General features: G+C 29.7%; 1 protein-coding gene and 1 long non-coding RNA gene across 5 annotated transcripts in view; one reads left to right on the top strand and one right to left on the bottom strand.

The window, feature by feature from the left end:
- Positions 1 to 21,774, top strand: part of LOC143193050 (high affinity nerve growth factor receptor) — a 285,362-nt gene that overhangs the window by 38,476 nt on the left and 225,112 nt on the right. The window lies entirely within an intron of this gene.
- Positions 4,995 to 8,519, bottom strand: LOC143193495 (uncharacterized). Its single transcript, XR_013005034.1, has 3 exons — positions 7,468 to 8,519; positions 5,305 to 6,340; positions 4,995 to 5,237 (listed from the first exon to the last, which is right to left on the bottom strand). It is a non-coding gene; the product is annotated as an uncharacterized LOC143193495 (long non-coding RNA).

Here is a 21,774-nt window from a genome sequence, read left to right as displayed (position 1 = left end):
GTTTATCCTTGATATTTTTTACAGCTTTCTCATTGGACGGAATCATTGTAAATAATTTTCTATATAGCTCCTTTTTCACTTGTTCATTATTTTGGATACCAACTGTATAAATATAAGTCTTAATATGTTTAAAATTATTACATTAATTTAATTAATTAATTACTCTTTAATGTTTTGTTTGAAACTTTGCGACTCATTATTACTATTTCATATAACTATTACTGATAATTATTGCTAACCATTCTTTTTAGGTTTCAAATAGGTGGGAGTCAAATTTGACATATATATTTCCAAGGGAATGTGTTACTTACATTTTTCATGCGAGAAAATGCAATATTCACCCTGTTCATAGCTTTTTCATATTCTTCTTGTTAATTAATAGTTAGTCGACCATTATTATCATCTCGAAGAATTTCTTTATATTTCTAGAGTGAATACCTAGTTATTTGAATTTCTTATTTAATTTTTCTATTTTTTTTTATCCAATCCAATTCTATTCAATGTGGCAATTGATATTATTTGAATTATTAGGTGTTTAAAGGTATTCTAAGAATTTTTCCTCTTTGGAAATGAATTTATTGAGAAAAATGGGTATAATATAGATTAATCAAGACATTTTCCATAATTTTGTAACTGTTTGGTAGCGATTCATCATCCAATTTCGCATTTCTTCAGCTTCAAAAGACGCTAAAGTTGGCGAGTGTGCTGGATTTGGCAATATTTCCTTTTAGAGCTTCAACAGTGTCTCTTTTACAACTCTTGTAACGTGTGTCTGACTATTGTCACAAGAGGACGACTTTGAATAAGTTATGTAAATGCAAGTAAACAGTTAATTCATCAACTACTAAGCTCTCTGAAAGTTCTTTGGGAGATTGAGCTAGGGTTTCATCCAATAAGTTTTACAATTCTTTATTCTGGAATTTTTTTTACTTCCTTGTCGTTGATATCAAAATTATTGGTTGTAGAATCCTTCAAACCAAACAAAAAATTTAATGTCTGTAGAAAATGCTATTTTGGCCTTTTCATGATTAGCATCTGTGTGTACTAAATAGCTTAATAATACTAGATGAAAATATATTATCTTATATAAAGGAGTGTTAAAACATTGGATTTTAATAGTGAGTTGGTTATATTGTTTAACACTGATTTACATTGATAGTTTGAATACTCGTCAATCAAAATACATGTAAGCACTTAACGCAAAAATAATACTACGATACTAAGACTACTTTTTAGAACATTGTTAAAGTTTAAAAGAGTCTTAACTTCTTAAGGTCGAACTTTAAAAATTAATGATTTCAAATTTATATAATATCTTGAATATCAGACGACTACTTATACAGAACAGTGGATATTTAATAATAGAATCTGACACATAAAAGAAGCATTCTCAAACCAAGATATGAGTGAAATAAAAGTCACCTGTGGCACAGTATTAATTTTATATAAATGAAGTAATACGTTATAAAATTGCATTAGATATGTTTGAATAATAATACTCATTAATAGTATAGGTATCAACTATTTTTTTTACAAAATTACGTGATGTAAATATTTACACAATATTTAAATCTATAGCGGAATATACCAGTGTGTAAATTACCGAGATGTTAATTGAAAAAGAGCTTGAAACTTTTCTTGCTTAGTTTTTATAAATATATATGAAGAGAAAATATTTCATAATCTTTATTAATAAACCGAATAAATGAACATATAACGGCAATAAATTAATACGATTAATATTAATCGGATTAATCAACACCTTCCATAAATATAATTAAAAAAATTAATCAAATATTTATTAGTTAAAATGAAATATTTATTATTTGGCATATATTAACTAAACCAATATTCAAGAAATACAGCTAGACTATTTTTGTCTCATATGTTTGAATAAGATCGAATAAAAGAGACAAATGAATATTGCTTTGCGCAAATACTATGCCAAATATTAAATTAAAAACTATTTTTTAAATGTACAGTAACTCTTTTTAACGTATTATTGTTAATAGTATGATAGACCAACATCTATACGTATTGAATCTAGACATATATACATCTGAGATTTTCAACTCGACGTATTACTTCCAATCAGACTTGACTCAGAGTCGGGATTAATACTGTCAAAACACGGGACATTCATTCTTATACAGACTGGTTTTTGGTGCGATTAAAATGGTTTTCGTTATCTAATTTTAAATTTTTACCTGTGGAAAGTCAAAATTAAAAATAGTAACAACCATAATTTTACAAACGTTGTGGCAGTAGATGGACCCACTTTGCCTGCTGCATATATGACTAGTTTTATTAAATCGCAGAATTCTAATTCAGAAGGCACATCAGAACAGAAGGCATTTATACATTTTGCTTGTGGTCTTTGATTCAGATAGTGATTTAATTTTCCGAAGATATTTTTCTACTTTTATGTATTCAATTTGCGTTGAATATTATTATTTTATGTAATCTAAATCTTTTCTATTTATTCTGTAGAAAATATCAAAATAAGTACCAGTAAAACCAATTTAATAATATTTTATGGAATTAGGTATTTTTGAAATAACATATTATTGATATATGAAACAAAACGTGATAGAAAATTTAATTTTTACATTGAAGTTTCTTTAATAATTGAAGTTTTCTTAAATATAATATAATATATATATATATATATATATATATATATATATATATATATATAATATAATATAATATAATATAATATATATATATATATATATATATATAATATAATATAATATAATATATATATATATATATATATATATATATATATATATATATATATATATATATATATAATATAATATAATATAATATATATATATATATATATATATATATAATATAATATAATATAATATAATATATATATATATATATATATATATATATATATATATATAGTCAATTTAAAATAGCAGTGACACGAGTGTCAATATATGTCTGTCTAAAGTTATAAATTCGTTTTACAGTCAGACAATATTATCCTTGTCATTTTATTCTATTTAAAAAGAGATAGAATTCTGTTAGAGAAGTTCGAACATGTAACGGAATGAGCATGGAAAAGTTGTCTGTTTGTCAAATGTCTGAAAATTTTTCAAAATATTATAATTACGGGTTATAAACCGGCAAACGTTGTTTAACTGATAATATTTTATACAGGAGATCGCTTAATGAAGTGATTTTCTGCATGTATATATAATATAGACATAAGAAATACTTATTGCCTATAGGCCAGATTGTGGAATCACAAAGAGTAAAAAACAACTCAGAATATTAAAAAGCGCTAGTATTGTTAATGGTGAAATTACCTGTACTTCATCAATAAGCCCTAGACTGTATAAAATTGTGCGAAACAATTTAAATATATTAAAGAATTCATTAGCTGGATATTACTAATAATGGTAGAATACTTAAATTAACACGAAAATTAAAACCTAATCCGCTATTATCTTCATAATACGTTTCGCCAACAGCAGAATATTAAAGGATTTAAATGCTATTATGACCTAATTAAAAAGATCTCGCTGTGTAGATGCGGATTGGAGGAAGATCGATTAGTGTTGTTACCTTGATCCGTATTTTGACGATAAGGATTACGAAATTTTATCTTAGATTACATCAAATTGTTAATAAACATAATTATATTTGCTAGTTTTACTATTAAATAGTTTAAAAGTCCTTATAATCGCTACAGCGCCCGAATAGAACTAGTGGAGTTTGAGAGGTGTTGTATTATTAGTACTAGGCGAGAAGAAACTGGCGTCTATAGCTGAAATAATTAACTTAAATTAGTTGGTGGTGCCGTATTATGTATTCGCTTTTCTAACATGATGAATGTTTGAAGTGTGAAGTGGGACTCTTTCATATGCTTATTTTCCAATAGTATAACTTAACATTTGAATGAAATATACATGTTTCTCTTCGAAATCATCATTGAGAAAGTAATTAGATTTTCTAGACTTCGGCAATTCGCGTCATCTCTTCGAGACATAAACATAACCTCAAATCCTTAATATAAAAGTACAGCTGGTGGCGTAACGTCACATTAGTATAACGAGAATATTTTAATCAATAACTATTACATTTGGTGTAGTGATAGCACCATTACTGATTTCTGAGTAGCCGTGAGTAGATACATTTCAAAACTCATGTTATTCCAACCATTAATTAAGAAGTTACAGGTTCTTTTTGTGAAAATTATCGCTGAAATCAAGCAACGGTTAAAGATAACAGGTCAATTGAAGTCCCCGGCCTACCATAGTAAAACATATGTTTTGGCAAAATTAGTTTTTTTATACAACAGAATTCCCTTCAAGGGTTATACACTGATTATAGCGACCCTCAAACTTTTCGATACCATTCTTGTAGTACCATTTGTTCTTTGCTTCAGTTTTCAAAATAGGGAACAGTTTCGTCGATCACCTCTTCATTCGACGAGAATTTCTTCCCAGCGAGCATTCCTTCGAGATATGAGAATAGGAAATAGTTGCTGTTAAACTACACAAACCGAGAACTGCTACTACACTAAAACTATACCAAAGAACGCTTCGAATAATTAATATTGATTACAATTTTGTAACCAAAAAGTTAAACGTACTTCTCTCTATGTCATGCATATGGAAAATGATGCACAAAGCAAACAAACGTAAAGTTAAATCTCTGTTTACTTACATAGATTATACACAAATTATCTTTCAGTTTTAACAATCCAGTTAATCGGTTTTTTCAAATGTTTAGTTATTGATATATATCAATATCATCCTCATATGAGGAAACTTATATGTATATTTTCTGCTAGCATGCTGAAAACAGTCGAAACAGTCGATAGTCGCAAAACAGTCGAAACGTCGGTAGTCAAAAAACTAACTCACTAAAATATTAATATTACTAAAAAGGAATGTATGCATATCCCACAAATGTTTTATCGTATTTTAATATGTTAATTGCTATTTTCCAATAATATAGTATAATAAATATAGACAATATAATAGAACTTAAATAATAGAAGCTGAAAACTGAAGATGTACAATAACTATAAATACTAAATAAAAATTAAACATATACCTAATCATAGAAGAAAAAACTAAGCCATGACACAATTAAAAATGATCGCACAATAACTACTAGAGCATTTTTAAATAAAGTAAATGCTTTATTTATTTTTAAAAGAAAATATTTTTTAACGGAAATCGAGGTAGTAATCGAAATATTACCTATTATTGCCGTAAAAAGAGTCAAAATTATTTTACTATTTATCATTCACAATTTTAATCTTTTTACTCTATTACATTAACAATCTTGAAAAATATCATTCCAAAATACTGCTATATTAATATACAATAAATTGTTATTTACAAGCAAACTACCAAAAAAATCATATAACTATATATATTGTATATAAATCTATCTAAGCATAAATTGGGTACATTAATGTCAAGGTCGCGGCTAGGACGACAGTCAGTCGACAAAAATCAGTCGAATGAAACTAGTAGAACCAAAAATAGTATCTAAAAGTACACGACTGAAACAGTTGATAGTAAATAGTAACAAAATCAGTTGGACCGAAAATAGCGACTGAAAACTGTTACTGGTAAAAAGTAGTAAAATCAGTCGAACCAAAAATAGCAACTGAAACAGTCGATAGTAAAAAGTAGTCAATTACTAAACAGTCAATAATTTTCAGTCGGTAGTTGCCAAGGCTATTTTTAACATTTATTACAAATGCTATACCCTGCTACAATATTGGTCCCAAGATCGTATAAAAATTAGCAATATGCTGTTGAGAAAGGGGCCGCCTAAATCCGAATAAAATATATACGGTCCGCTAAAACCAAATAATTTACTCCAATTGCCAAAACAATCAAAGATAAGCGAAATTACGTCTTATCACTCCTGCTGTAATCTCTTAGTAAACGCATTTAATGCTAGCTGTTTAAGCCGCCTTCAAATTTAAATTGCCGCCTTGCCGGTATCGCAACAAATTGATCGATGTTTACATTTTATATGTGCATGAGCAAAATTCAATAAGATGTCGACATGACGGTAATTTAAACGATTTTTTTAAACGAAAATTGTCAGCCAAAAAATAAAATTTAATCGATATGTCTGTTGACACGAAACTGACCTTTGGGAAAGCTATAAGGGCGATGATCGTTGAGATTTGATTAAGTTTTTGTTTTTGTTAGCGTTTCGTAATTCAATATTCAGGTACACATTTCATAATTATCAGTTTCTTTGTCACAAATACATAACACATGGACTGAAAAGTATCGGGCATAACAAGGAAAAAGCGTCATTTTTGTTCAGAATTATTCAGCTTTATTCTCCATCAAGAGTCACATAATCAATTCAGTGTCTCTCTAACATTTCAATACCTACTTTTGTAGAACGCCTCAGTTTCAGCGATAATCTCTTCATGCGAACGAAATTTCCTACCGTTGAGCATTTGTTTAAGGTCTGTGAACAGTCAGTAGTCGCAGGGAGACAAATCTGGCCAATACGGTGGAGATGGGAGCAATTCATATAGTTTCGCCATTGTTTTGATTGATTTGTGCCACGGCGCGTTGTCTTGAGGAGACGCATATTTCTCTTTACCACATGTGGTCATTTATTTGCAATTTCGGACTTCAAAAGTCCAATAACGCTATGTAATATACATTGTTGATGGTATTTCCTTTTTAAAGATAGTTGATGAATATTACACCACGCACATCCCAAAAAACCTAGACAATAAGCTTTCCAACCGATTGTTGTGCTTTCGGGCGCTTTGGACTAGGTTCACCAGTTGCTGTTCACTCATATGACGATCGTTTTAATTCCACAGTGAAGTGTCCATGTGTCATTTGTTACCTTTTGTTTGTACATTTGTCCGATTTGTTAGGTTTAAACATGGCTAAACACTGCTCAGAATCATCAACACGTTCTTGTTTTTGGTCAACAGTGAGCAAACGCGGCACCCACTTTGAACAGAGCTCTCCCACAGTCAAATGCTCATGAATTATAAAACCAACACGTTATTTTAATATCTTTACGATATTAGCTAACTCACGCAACTTCTCTTTTCGATCATTCAAAACGATTTTATGTATTTTTTGATATTTTCTGGTGTTACCACCTCATTTGGACGTCCACTGTGTTCTGCATCATTCGTGTCTCCACGGCCACGTTTGACGTCGGCAAACCAATGTTTTGTTGTTGTTTATGATCGAAGGGAGTCCGTCTAACACAAGCTATTGCTGCACTTGGACGGCAGTTTTCCCATCAAGAAGTGTAGAACTAAAACACGAAATTGTTCTTGATCCATTGTTATGAAAATAATGAATATAATAGTATCACTTTTAGCATAATAACTGACAAACTTACAAGTAGAATACTATGAAATTTTAACAGTTTTCTTCTATTGAAGGTTGGTACTAACTGAAAAAGGGGCGAATACAACAAAACCAAGGCCATCTATGTGCTTGGGAGGAGCCATTTCAGTTCAAGTGTTATCATATTATATTATATCATTTACTATTAATTAAATAGTTATCAATTACTTTTAGTGGATCGTATTATTGGAGTTATGTGTGTCTTTTAAGGCACCAGAGTTCGGGTTTTTTTTCACTGCAACAAATACTCACAACTTTTTATCATCTAACATGGGTTTTTTCCAATTTTGTTTTCAATAATTTAACTCATTGCACAAACGACCTGTTCAGAAAATCGATTCAATTCGATATCATTTTAGAGCCGGTCATAAAAACTAAAATAAAATACAAATTGTAGAATTTTTATGATATATTTATTTAATTTCACATTTATTACTAATAAGTGCAATGTATTATGCGCATGTTTATATATGTTAATAGATAGATTAAAATTTATTAAACAATTTTTTATTAGAAATAATAAAATTTTTATTATGTATTAGACTGAAGTACCCGAATTGATATACTGATTTTATGACTATTGAGTAATCTCGGATGGAATTCGACTGTTAATATAAATACCATATATGTTATATCACGTGAATAATACGGCATCGTCGAGCATCAGATCGGTCAAGGGGTTTTTAAAAGTAAAGTCCAAATTGAGCTAGGATTTGTTAAAGATGATGTTAGTTTTATAAGGGATACTTTTAAATAACACATAAAATTTTAATTGTATTGATTGATGCTCCTCCCTAGGGCTCTTTGTGATGTTATAGAGATTTTCTTAAGCCTAATTTGTTAATATTTCGCCTAACGGTAATTTCGGGTTAAAATAGACTCCTTCGTCCGATTCCTCTGCGGAAGTGAATGGAAGTCTTCTTTTTCGTCCCATATGCGCTTCATCTTGTTCCATATGAGTTTCAGAAGTTTCCTTGTCCCGCCGAATTTTCAGACCTGTCGTTTTGAAGTTTATCTAAACGAGCTAATTAATTAGACTCATAAACTGTCTATAATTACAAAATAGATACATATTCAGAACAATAAAAATTAAACACTAAAAAAAAATTAATAAAATTAAAAATATAATTGAATATAATTAAAATATTGTTGTGTCACAACAATATCTTTAAATTAATACAAAAAACTCGTAAATATAAAAATATCACTATTCTAATATAAGATCCTTTCAGTCTGTTCAAAAACGTACGTTTTCATTGATTGGTGCCATAAATATACTATTTATTATAATATAGGTTAGTGGAAAATGTAATTTGGGTATTTTCTAACAGCTTTTTATTTCTAGTGTTTATCTGTGCCATATTTATAGTAATTCTTATTCAATTAAGCTATACTGTAGCGTGTTTTAAAAGTATGTGTCTATGAAATATTATAAAATTCGTATCTGACAATATATTTTTTTTATATTTTGCTTTTCCTACTTTTGAAAACGGAAAAATGCAGTGAATACTCATAGAAAATAGTTGATGTTTGTGATAATAGTTAAGTTAACGCCAGTATCAGTGTTAGTTTGTTGGTTGTGGTTTCATTGTTCCATATTCCATTGAATCTATTGTTGAAAATATCGAAAAAATTCTTTAAAATATTGAGATAAACTGACCTAGATCATCTAGCGACATCAATATTTCGCATAGGCTTAAACATTAAATTAAACTTGATAGTTAGGTTCCACATAGAGTAATTTTTAAAGCAAGTCATCACAGACGATGAAAAGTTGATCTTTTCAGTTCAGTTTTTAAAGTGGTCTACTAAAGCCCTGGAAGATTCACAAGCAGTTGCAAAGCCTGTACTTGAAAGTCAAGAAAGTTGATGCTAAGTATTTTCTGGGTTTGGAAAGAAACTGTTTATCAATTGCATGTCGAAATCTTTAATTTGACTCTGTAGTAACCATAATTAATGAGACAAAAGGAGACAATTTAAAAATGGATCAGAATTGATCAGTAATAATGACGTTGCCTTCTGTCTCCATCAGGCTAGATCTGAGTAAATATTAGGAGAGTTTATGCGTCGAGCGTATAACACGGACCTTGCCACATCCGACTAGTATTTGTCCCGGTCTTTACAATGCTATCTATCTATCGATGCTTGGGTAACTAATCAATAGTATAAACTTGGCTTTAAGAGAGTAAAAACCTTTTGGTTCAGCTTTTCGCTTAGGTTTTACCAGAAAAGTGGAAAAAGCCATCGATCAAAAATGTATACATATGGTCATATTAGATGGACTTTTCCCCAACCCATTATATTAAGTATTTTTTGCACATATATATAACAAACTCTTAATCGGTTTTATCTCCAATATTAGATACATGAAGGGGTAAACCCTCGCTATTTCCTAATAGCTCCTGACAAAACTAATATCATATAGCTCGAGTGGGTGTTCCTAATTTTGGGAAAATGGACCGCATATAAGATATACATCAATTCCTAGATATTCTCTATAATGTCTCGTTTAATAAAATATTACTATCTTACTGAACGAATAATATTAATAATTCATTAACTAATAATTAATAAGTATAATAAGTATTTTTACACATATTTTAAAGTCTCCTTTTATCAACTATGAGTTTATCTGGACTGGACCCACTATTTAACGTGGGCTCCGAACCACGGCCCTCGGCATTAAACCTACCAACTGACGAGTGACCAACTTAGAAATCATCCCAGAAGGAATCCGGTCGTATCCAGCCTGGTTACTGGCGTGCCTGGGATTATTTTCCTTGTCGGATTTTATACTCCTACGACCATGTCCCAGCAGGATTCGAACCTGCGGCTATCGCAACAGTAGGTGGACCGTCCTGTTGCCTTTACCACTGCGTCACCAAACCGGCTAATAATTAAGTGTTATTTATTAATTTATGAATTATCAATTACTATCAATTAATTGATTAGTTATCAAATACTTTTGCTGGACCGTATTATTGGTGTTATATACGTCAAGCTATTCCTTTTTAATTACAGACTTTGAAGTTACTTCATTTGCAACACATACTCACAATCTTTTATCTTATAACATACTTTCTTCGTGATTCTGTCTTCAATAATTCATTCAACTCATTGCACAAAGGATCTACTCACTTGAAATAGCTCAATCCAATTTTTTTCTCAAGCTCCAAGAAATGTTTCTATTCGGTTCCATTCTAGAGCCGATTTCAACTATTGGTTTATTAAAAAAAAATGGTAAGCCGTTTTGTTTTAAGAGTTTTACTATTTTTCGATATGGGCTATACAATACATCCATATATATCCATTTTGAATCATGTTCATCCCATAAATAATAGATATGATATAATAAAACGTCTATAACACTGTCATGGAGATGGTCAATAATATTAACGCATGACATTTATTTGTAATAAAGATGTTGAGTGTCCATTTGCTTTTAAAACAGCTGCTATTCTTTCTGTAAAAGATTTGTATACTGTCTGTCTGAATAGTTTCTGATAGTGATTGGCAGCAATATGCTAGTTTTTGTAAGAGCTTTATCACTGAGTATGTCGAGATATCTATTCACAGTAACCCGATCAATGATGAGAAAGAGAAAATTAGCTGAATATCACTATATTGCCGCCCAAATCATAATGGAACCTTCCCAATGCTTGACTCAGTGTGTGAGTTATTCCATTCAGCTGTTTTCGCATATTTTACCGATCACTTGTTTTAATACTCGCAGATAAAAGGGTAGAACCTACTGAAATATAACCTACAAGAGTTTGCATCGTGTTTATATTATTCTGTCTATCTTTTTTTGAGTTTAACATATATTGATTTTTATTTATCGATATAAGAAGATTTTTGAAATAATTCTCAGGATTTCTAATATATTTGGTTATACACTTATTATATGTTGGTATTGTAAAAATTTGCGGATATTAACTTCTTCAATATCAGTTTATTTTTAAAATTTATTTTTAAGGCTAATTCTTAAAAGCAAAACAAGTATTTTTTTCTTTTTGTATTCATAAAAAGATTTGTATATGTCCATTCTGTTTAGTAATTCCCTATATTGTTTGTCCTACAACCGCAAGCTTTCTTAAAACCCTGGATTCAAATGATGCTCCTTTTATATCTCTATAATCTTATTCCGTGTTTCTTTTATAACTTTTATTTGTATTTCTCGGTATGAGAGTATTGCCAGCTTATGATTTTTTGAATATTAACGTCTAATGTAAATGTAAAAATTCCACAAATATTTTGTTTACGAATAGATTCAAAATTCAAATATTACAAATTTTGAGAAACATATTTTCTTTTTGTTATAACTGTTAATAATTTTCATTTTTTTATACAAAAATCTCATTATTACTAAATATAAATACTTAATTTTGTTACCTGAGTCAAGCAAATCTTAAAAATGACACGACTGTTTTAAAATACTTGTTAAATAAGCCTAAACGGGTAATATATTTATCTTAATTTGTTGTAATGTAATGCAATGTAATCCAATTATAAACTATTGGCTTCCGAATCAGAGCCGCATTTATTGATTAAAAGTAAATGACGTTTCGCAATCTTTAAAGATTGCGTTTTCTGTGCGGGAGCTCTGATACTGAAGGTCTCCCAATGAGTTTATCCTATTTAAGTAAGTGTCTGCTACCGCTGAGCGTTCAACCAGTTGTTGAACACAAAAGTTTAGTTATAGGGACGTATAGCGTGCGCAATAAAATTTGATTTTGCTACATTGGCACCACTTGTAAATTATATGTATATTTCAAAAATATAATATTACCAAACCTGATCAATCTAGATGATATAGAAAGATATCTTGATGTGTTACATTCCTTACCATTAGAGACACACTTAACTTTGTTGTTCTTTAAATGTTATTTTTAAATATTTTAACATCTTTAATCCGGTTAATTTTAAAGTGTGTTTTTCTCTGAAATGAAATGTATGCAATTTGCAAATTTAAAATGAGTAAGAAAATATATACTCAGTGCAGAAAGTATCACCAAGAGTTTGTTGGACAACGTCGACTAATTAAATTACTTTTCCATTATTGTTTGCAGTTTATAGTTAAATTTTAAAAATGGGCACCAAAACGAAGAATAATACATAATGGAGTGTGAGATGTGAACAAGCCAGTGATACTAGAGATATGACCAGTTACAGTACCAAAGCAAACTTCTGCAAAACAGTTAATATCTAGAAAGCTTCATGCAGAGGGAATGCTACTGCTATGGCTGGATTATTCATGGACAAAAGGTAGTGATTATATAACCTTCTAGCTGATTCGAGTGGTAATTCCACTTTTTCTAAAAGTACCCAACAAAAAATTATAGAAATCCATAATCGTTTCACCCTTTCTTCATACATTTGTCAGCAAAATCGGAAGTACAACCTATGATAACTAAACCTCTCCAAGGATCAATTTGTACCAAATTCTGCTATTAAAACTCTGCCGATTTTATAAGTAAAATATGGACTATCCACCAATTCGAAGGAAACTGACTGATTGAAATTAGTAATAGGTAGATTGGACAATATCTGGAGAATAATAATTTTAAATACTTTTATCTGATTTTGTAAAATGCTATAAATCAATTGCGACATCAATAAATGAATCATTGTTATGAAATATAAATGAATCGTCAGCTAAAATTAAAATAAGAATATATCCTATATAAAATTGTCACATACCAATTTAGTTATTTAATTGTTTTAAACTTATACATTGCTTAGACCGAAAACTAAATAAACATACTGTAATAATAATTTATCGTCTATCTACAACTGACCCCTGACGAACACAAGGTCAGTATGGCTAAGAATAATTCCTTTATGCTCGATGAGAAGATGCCTGATATAAGAATTACCGAATACCAATCGAATATATCGCAACCAAGTGATAACCATGTTACTAATGTTTCCTGTTATCAAAAATTTTCAGTGACCATATGGCAGTACACAATAACCCTATTCTATTATATAAAATATGTTGCTACGTAAAGTGATTTCAATAATTGATTTTATTTTACTAATATTGCATAGTTCTGAGCATTATTCCTATTTTGATTGAGATCTGTAGTGGCAACAATTATTATAATATTGCTGTATAATTTATTTTTACAGATATTTTACTATTTTTACTTCATACACAAATCATATATTTTCAATTCATACTTTTATTTAATTAAAACTTATACAATTCATACTTTTATTTAATTAATCGCATTCTAATGCAAGTGTCTTGGGTCTAGTCCTTTATCTCCTGTACACTCGGGAACATTCTATATTCAATAACAGTGTTGTTGTTACATTTGCAGATGATATGGCAACCTTAGCTATTGGAGGTAACAACACTGAACCAATCGACAAAATGACAAACAGATACTGCTCAGATACAATGCTGGACAGAAAAATGGTGCATTTATTAATTTCACCAACAAAAGAATCAACCACAAGCCAGTACATATAAATCAGCAAGTAGCCCGTGTGGAAATACAGTTAAATATCTCGGCATAACCCTTGATGTTAAACTCAGATGGAAGCCACATGTTAAAAACTACAAAAAAGTACTGGTTACTGAATAACAACAAGATTTGAAACTATGTTGTTCAACTCTGGGGTTGTACCAGGCAAAGCAATAGAAAAATCATACATATCATAATCATCCTACATATAGAATCCAAAAGAAGTTACTTCGATGTATTTTTGATGCTCTATGGCGTATTCGTAACAACAATCTGCATAAGGATCTGAAGGTAGAAACTGTCGATAACGTTATCAAAGACTATGCCCAAAAATATGAAATCTCCATCAGCACATCAATAAAGAGAGTAAAACCATTTGATCGAATTCAGTGAAGTTATAAGTAACAGTCAGTGCACCCAGATAATAGTGTTATAGATATTAAGCCCAAAGTATCTATCGTAGAATTAAGATACTCCAACTTAGGTAGATTATTAGTTTTAAATTGCTATATTCCTATAAAATAATATTAAAAAATCCTACTCTAGACCAAATACTCTTGTATTTTATTTGCTGTTATTTTTAGTTTAAGTTTCTCAGGAATATAAAGCAAATTACGAAACTATATAGCATAGGTCTTAAAAACGGTTGGTGATAATCGTTAAGTGATGTTGCAAATATTCTGTCGATAAAAGCGTGCGAGTATTGATGGTCTAAAAAGATATCTTGTTTTTCCCACGTGTCATTGAAATTCTGACAGCAAGGTAAGAAAAATTAGTGAGTAATAATTCTTCGAAAAGTAACTTTTGTGTAAGAAGTTTATTCAACAAAACGTTATAATATAAAACATTCAACACCCTCTATTAATATTACTTATGATTATAAAGCTTTGGAATTAATTTGTAGAATTCTTTTGTAATATATATTATAATTCTATAAATATTCTATATATATATATATATATATATATATATATATATATATATATATATATATATATAAAGAATATAAGAATATATTATTGTATTACACGATAATTACTGTTCCTTTCGATTCATGAGTCCATTATTTCTAATTTTGGTGGAAGACAAACGAATACTATGAAGAGACATTTTTATTAGCTCTAGTTCTTATGATCTACTAGAAGATTTTTTTCTTCCAGAGAAAATAATTGTCATTCATTCGGTACCCGACCATCGTTTGGTTTAAACATGCCACCATCGACTGCCCAAGCCACGTCACCAGATAACACCGCTGCCATAAGTTTTATCTATTTTGTATTTTCTAAATTTTTTTGTCACATAATGTAAACACGACTGTTTCATTTCGTTTTACCTCCATTCACAGAGCCATATCATTCACCCTAAATAATAAATATTTTTTAATATATTCAAAATTGTTGGAATACACCTACTTGGTGATCGCTGTCTTGGTAAAATCATGGATCTTGTTACAAAAGTTACCCCTCTATTTAAATCAACAATAATCCGCAATCATTACTTCATTACAGTTAAAATTCCTTCTATTCATCCATTAGATCACCGAAATATTTAATGGGCCTTTGCGCGTGTTCCATATATATTATATGGGTGGAGAAAATTGTTTTCTAAGGATATGTTGTATGTGAATTGATGATATTTTTTAAGAGTTCATTTACCAAGTGATTGTAGTTATCACCTTTTTTGTTTGCAACAACAATCGGTTTTCGCAACTGATATTGTTTTACGCTTTACATTATTGGTTACAAATTCATTCGTGTTTGACAATTCTTCAAAAAGCGCTTGAATCAAATTTTCATCTACCAATTCTTCCCATTCATTGTCACACAATTTTGTTGCCTGGCCTGATCATTAATTATCTCCAAAATCAATGGAAACAATGCAGAAATTATATTTAGATGATTTTTTTTATATTGAAATAACCTTAACTGATAACATATTTTGTAAAGTATAAATTATTGTTCTATGTACACTCTTCAACCAAATAACATATACCGAAGCTGAGGCTTAACCAGAGCTATTTTTTTCTATATAAGTAAGCATATATTATAATCAGATACAAATCAAGAAAAATAATTGAATTAAGTATGATCAACTTTTTAATTAATTTAGTCAAACTCGAATTTTCTTCGAAAATAACGTTCTGCTATTTTAAACTAACTTGAAGTCGATATTGTTTTCTGATATGAAATATTTAGACGTAGGGTGTACATTATCGCCACTTCACTAGAACATCAATAAACAATGTGGTTAATAGAACTTTGATATATTCCGGTTGTAAATATTAGGGTTAAGTTCTCAACAATAAATTTTATAAAACTGATAAGCAAATATTTGAGAACAGATGGCCAGCAATATTTATTTCCTGCTACTTGGATATTACGTGAACGATATAATTAAGAAAATAAATTGGATTTCGACAAACAAAATAAATCATGCCAATAAAAGCTAATATAGATAATTAATTTCTTGTTTGATGATTTCATAATAGTTGGAAAATTGTGTACATTATTAGTATTGTCCGTCGTTAGCCTGCCTTTTTTATTATATTTTTCTAATCGCCCTGACAGCGTTTAATTTCCACCTAGGAAAACCGTCTTTTTACGCTGTGTAGGAAATTCAGATATATTTATAAATATGGAACGATTTATAAAGTATGTTAATAATTAAATGGGCAATGTCTATAGATGAGTGACGTATGTTACTTTTTTAGTTATATTCTATAAAACTGTTTCTTTTTTTTACCAATCAGGGTTGACCTGGACTGGACTTGAGGTTAGACTTGACATTGTCAAATTCACAGTACAGATATTGAAGTATATGTTTTTTAGTTTTTTTTGGTTAGCAATATTTATTTCCTGTTACTTGGATATTACGTGAACGATATAATTAAGAAAATAAATTGGATTTCAACAAACAAAATAAATCATGGGAATAAAAGCTAATATAGATAATTAATTTCTTGTTTGATGATTTCATAATAGTTGGAAAATTGTGTACATTATTATTATTGTCCGTCGTTAGCCTGCCTTTTTTATTACATTTTTCTAATCGTCCTAACAGCGTTTAATTTCCCCCTAGGAAAACCGGCTTTTTACGCTGTCTAGGAAATTCAGGTATATTTATAAATATGGAACGATTTATAATGTATGTTAATAATTAAATGGGCAATGTCTATAGATGAGTGACGTATGTTACTTTTTTAGTTATATTCTATAAAACTGTTTCTTTTTTTTACAATCAGGGTTTACCTGGACTGGACTTGAGGTTAGACTTGACATTGTTAAATTCACAGTACAGATATTGAAGTATATGTTTTTTAGTTTTTTTTGGTCAGCAATATTTATTTCCTGTTACTTGGATATTACGTGAACGATATAATTAAGAAAATAAATTGGATTTCAACAAACAAAATAAATCATGGGAATAAAAGCTAATATAGATAATTAATTTCTTGTTTGATGATTTCATAATAGTTGGAAAATTGTGTACATTATTATTATTGTCCGTCGTTAGCCTGCCTTTTTTATTACATTTTTCTAATCGCCCTAACAGCGTTTAATTTCCCCCTAGGAAAACCGTCTTTTTACGCTGTCTAGGAAATTCAGGTATATTTATAAATATGGAACGATTTATAAAGTATGTTAATAATTAAATGGGCAATGTCTATAGATGAGTGACGTATGTTACTTTTTTAGTTATATTCTATAAAACTGTTTCTTTTTTTTAACAATCAGGGTTTACCTGGAGGCTAGACTTGACATTGTCAAATTCAGAGTACAGATATTGAAGTATATGTTTTTTATTTTTTTTATTTTGTATTTTTTAATATAGCTTCGGATGGTAACAATGATAGATACTAGGTAAAAAATGTATTTTTGCTAGATCTAAATATTATTTTATAAATTGCATCTTTCTTCATCTTCTTTTCTATTCTCAAATTTTGTATTTACTTGGCCATTAAAATTGCTTATCTTCGAGAATTTTTTTTTTAAATAGGGTTATATTTTGAGAAACGTTTTGATTTGCTTTAGTGTTGGGAATAATCGTTCGCCAATTGGCCCCATTGGCCTTATTGGTGCTTTTACCAGAAGTTATAATATCATTTAATGTATTTCCTAGCTTGTTTCCTAATAAAAATTTTAGAAAAGGTTCGATATGATGCTACAAATTCAGATAATATACTTGTATATAAGGATTATTTTTGAGTATCGATTCCTTCGTCTGCCAGTTTGCCTTTGAATATATTCGAAATATCATTGCTTTAACCAAATTTTTATAGTGTCCCTCTACGGAAGGGTTGCGCAGGTTTCATTGATTCCATGTGCCAACAGTCTTGGGCTGATAAATTGAACTACTACAATTCTTCTTTCGTGACTATAGATTTATAGCTATGTTCATTCTAGACTGAACTCTAGTCTGCCTTTGGTGTGCCACGGACTAGGGATGTTTTCAAAGCTTTAAAGTTTCTTATTTAGAATAGTTTATGGCTAGGGGTCCTTGAACAATCCACGTTCTCATTGTATGTTGGTACTGTAATAATTTGTAGATACTGATTTCTTCAATATCAGTTCATTTTTAAAATGTCTTCTTCAGGCTAATTTTTAAAACAAAAACAAATATTTTTTTTGTATTCATAAAAAGATTTGTATCTATCCTTTCTGTTTACTAATTCCCATATTGCTTTTCCCACAACCGCAAGCTCTCTTAAAGCCTTGGATTCAAATGATGGTCCTTTTATATCTCTGTAATCGTATTCGGTGTTTCCTTTATACTTTTATTTTATTTTTCTCGATATATGGTAACGGTGCATCTCATATAATTTGGCAAGCACAACATAAATTTTACCAGTTTATGATTTTTTGAATATTAACATCCAATTTAAATGTAAAAATTCCAAAAATATTTTGTTGAGAATAGAAGAATTTTAATATTACAAATTTTGAGAATATTTTTTATTCAAAAATCTCATTATTATTGAATTTAAAGACTTTTTATTTTTATCTGAGTCAGTCAAAAATGACAGGACTGTGATAAAATACTTGTAAAATAAGCCCAAACGAGTAATATATTTATCTTTATTTGTAGCTCTCTTTCAATTTAATCCAATTATAAACTATTGGCTTCCGAATCAGATTTGCGTTTATTGATTAAAAGTAAATGAGGTTTCGCAATCTTTAAAGATTGGGTTTTTAATATTATGTTGGCAAACCCAACCAAACCAAATCAAACCTGATCATTCCAGGTGATATAGAACTAGATCTAGATGTATTACAATTCTTACCAATATAAACACCCATAACTTTGTTGTTATTTTAATATTATTTTAAAACTTTTCAAAATCCTTAATCAGTCATCGTTGCAAAGTCAACTTTTCTTTGAAATGTAATTAATTTACTTTAGGACTGAATCCATTTTGCAGATTTAAAATAATTAAGAGAATAGATGCTTACGTGCAGGAGGTATCCTCAAGTGTTTGTTTGACAATGTCGACTAATCAAATTACTTTTTCATTATTATTTACGGTTTAAAGCTACAATTTAAACTGTGGCTAGATTATTCATGGACAAAATGTAGTGATTACATAGAATGCGAGAACCTTCTAGCTGATTCTAGCGGTAATTCCACTTTTTCTAAAAGACCCAACTAAAATTTATAAAAATCAGAAACCCATAAAATTCATTATCACCTCCTTCCACAATCTTATTATCCACAATCCTTTCATCTTTTTTTCCTAGTGTTGGGAATAATCATTCGCCAATTGGCCCCATTGACCCTATTGGTGCTTTTACCACAAATTATAATATCGTTCAATGTATTTCCTAGCTTGTTTGCTGATACAAATGGGTAGTGTCCTTGAACAATCCACGTTTTGAAACCTTCCAGCTGTAATACTTTTGCTCGAATCGCTCTTAACTACACCAAGGAATGTTTGGAGCAACAGCTGCAGATCAGTTGCCAATCCAACGCCAACCTGTTTTTTTTTCCGTTTTTTAAAATTTATTTTTTACATTTTTACTAGTCGTTGCTGACTAACCTACAGTTTTAAAAAGTATTAACAACAGTATTAAAAATTACTTCATAAAAATCTATTGTTTTTAAAAGAAAATTTTAATACATGGTCTAAAAGCATTTTATATGTCTTTCGATTGCTATAGTTCGTTCCCTAAAATAATGGACTCGCGTCATCTGAATGAATGACGTCAAAACGGCGCAATGTTGCCGCATTAACTCTGAGTTTTAGTTCATTTGCCTTTGATATATAACAAAATTTTAATCTAAATAAAATAATTAAACAAAAATACTGTTATCAATTATAAATTAATCTAACATTATAGTATATCTAATGCATATATTATCGAAGTATTTAAAACTGTAATTAATTATACAGTTATAATAGTTTGTAGGTTAGGATTGTGTTTTATTATATTTACATTAAATTCTTCTCTACCACCTACGAGTTAGAGTTCTAGGCGCGTTTATTTATGTAGTGGTATCCCCTGGAGGCCTAATCCACCTAATTAACAATTGTATATCCAAGTAATATATTTTACTTTCTTTTGGGAGCATGTTTACCTTTTACCTTTAATTATTGCTTTCTTTAGTACAGTGTTTCCTTGAGATAGTCATATACGCCTCTGTTTCTCCTTTGTTTGATACTGTTGACTCTGTTTGTTATGTTTCCACCTTAGTTTATCTTTCTCGATAAAACTAGATTTATTCACTGCATTCTCTTTAATGCATTTGCCATACCTGCAAAACAATATTGTCTGTCTACGCACACATTTTAACCAAATGCTCATGTATACTCTGAACAATTACACACCTGTCTGTGAACATACATATTTTACACTTTACAATGACATCTCCTACAGTTATCATATATTAATTATATACTCACCTTTAGTTGTTTCCACTCTCATCACACTATCTTGGAAATTGTCAGAATTGAATCATAATCCCATATTCAGAAAGTTTTATTCAAATGAATAACTAAGCTGTTAATTTCCAATCTATCTAACATTTATTCACGATTCCATCATTTATCAATTTCTTCTTCAATGTGATCAAGTTCATCCAAACCTTTTTCCATCAACTTTTATTGCCTTAACACTATTTTTTATTATCATTTTGCCATGAGCGACCATTGAGAATATTGGTCACATTCTGAAATATCCTTGCCTAAATACACAATTTGAAATTATAAGCCTTTGATGTTATTATATATTTATTATTTTAAAAGCAACGTCTGTAAGTTCCATTGGACTTCTTCGATACTTTTCAAGGTCACAGTTCCCTCTGAAATAATTGTATTAAATTATGTTTATATTGAAATAACTACTCACTGTTTTTGTACATTTCACATATTTGATTTCTGATAGAGCTAATATCAAGCTGAGCTTGATTGGTCACCCGTTTCCTATGGGGACGGTTTATTTTCGGTGAATACAAGATTATATTTTTAATTTTTTGAGATAATTTAGTGGCCGTGTCCATCATGATATTCAGTGCAGCTGCAACGAGCTATAATATATTTTTAGTAAAATCCACAACAAATTAATATTTAACAGTAAAATTGCTAAACATCTGTAATGAATTTTACTGGTAAGAGGGGGCTTCTATTATCTCGTTTCTGTTCGAAATAACTGAATAGAGGCTCAGTCTGTTCCATGTGGCTTCGGAATTTTTAATCAGACTAATAGTAAGCAGTAATTGCCTGTCTGAACTTGTCAGACAGCATTATGTCTCTCTCATTTTTAACTAGAATAGAGTGAGAAGGAAATCCTTTTCTTATTCTAAAACAAATTTACAAATTGCAAGAGGCAATACATTAAACATCTCAATGACGTGAGTTCACCGTTATTTTGAATAGACTATATATATTTGGTTTGGATCTACTGATCTGATTT

This window comes from Rhynchophorus ferrugineus, unplaced genomic scaffold (genome assembly GCF_030347505.1).
Source record: "Rhynchophorus ferrugineus isolate W39M unplaced genomic scaffold, kcgeb_rfMv2 rfM3, whole genome shotgun sequence".
Taxonomy (NCBI): Eukaryota; Metazoa; Arthropoda; class Insecta; order Coleoptera; family Curculionidae; genus Rhynchophorus; species Rhynchophorus ferrugineus.
This window is presented reverse-complemented; position numbering and strand designations above follow the sequence as displayed.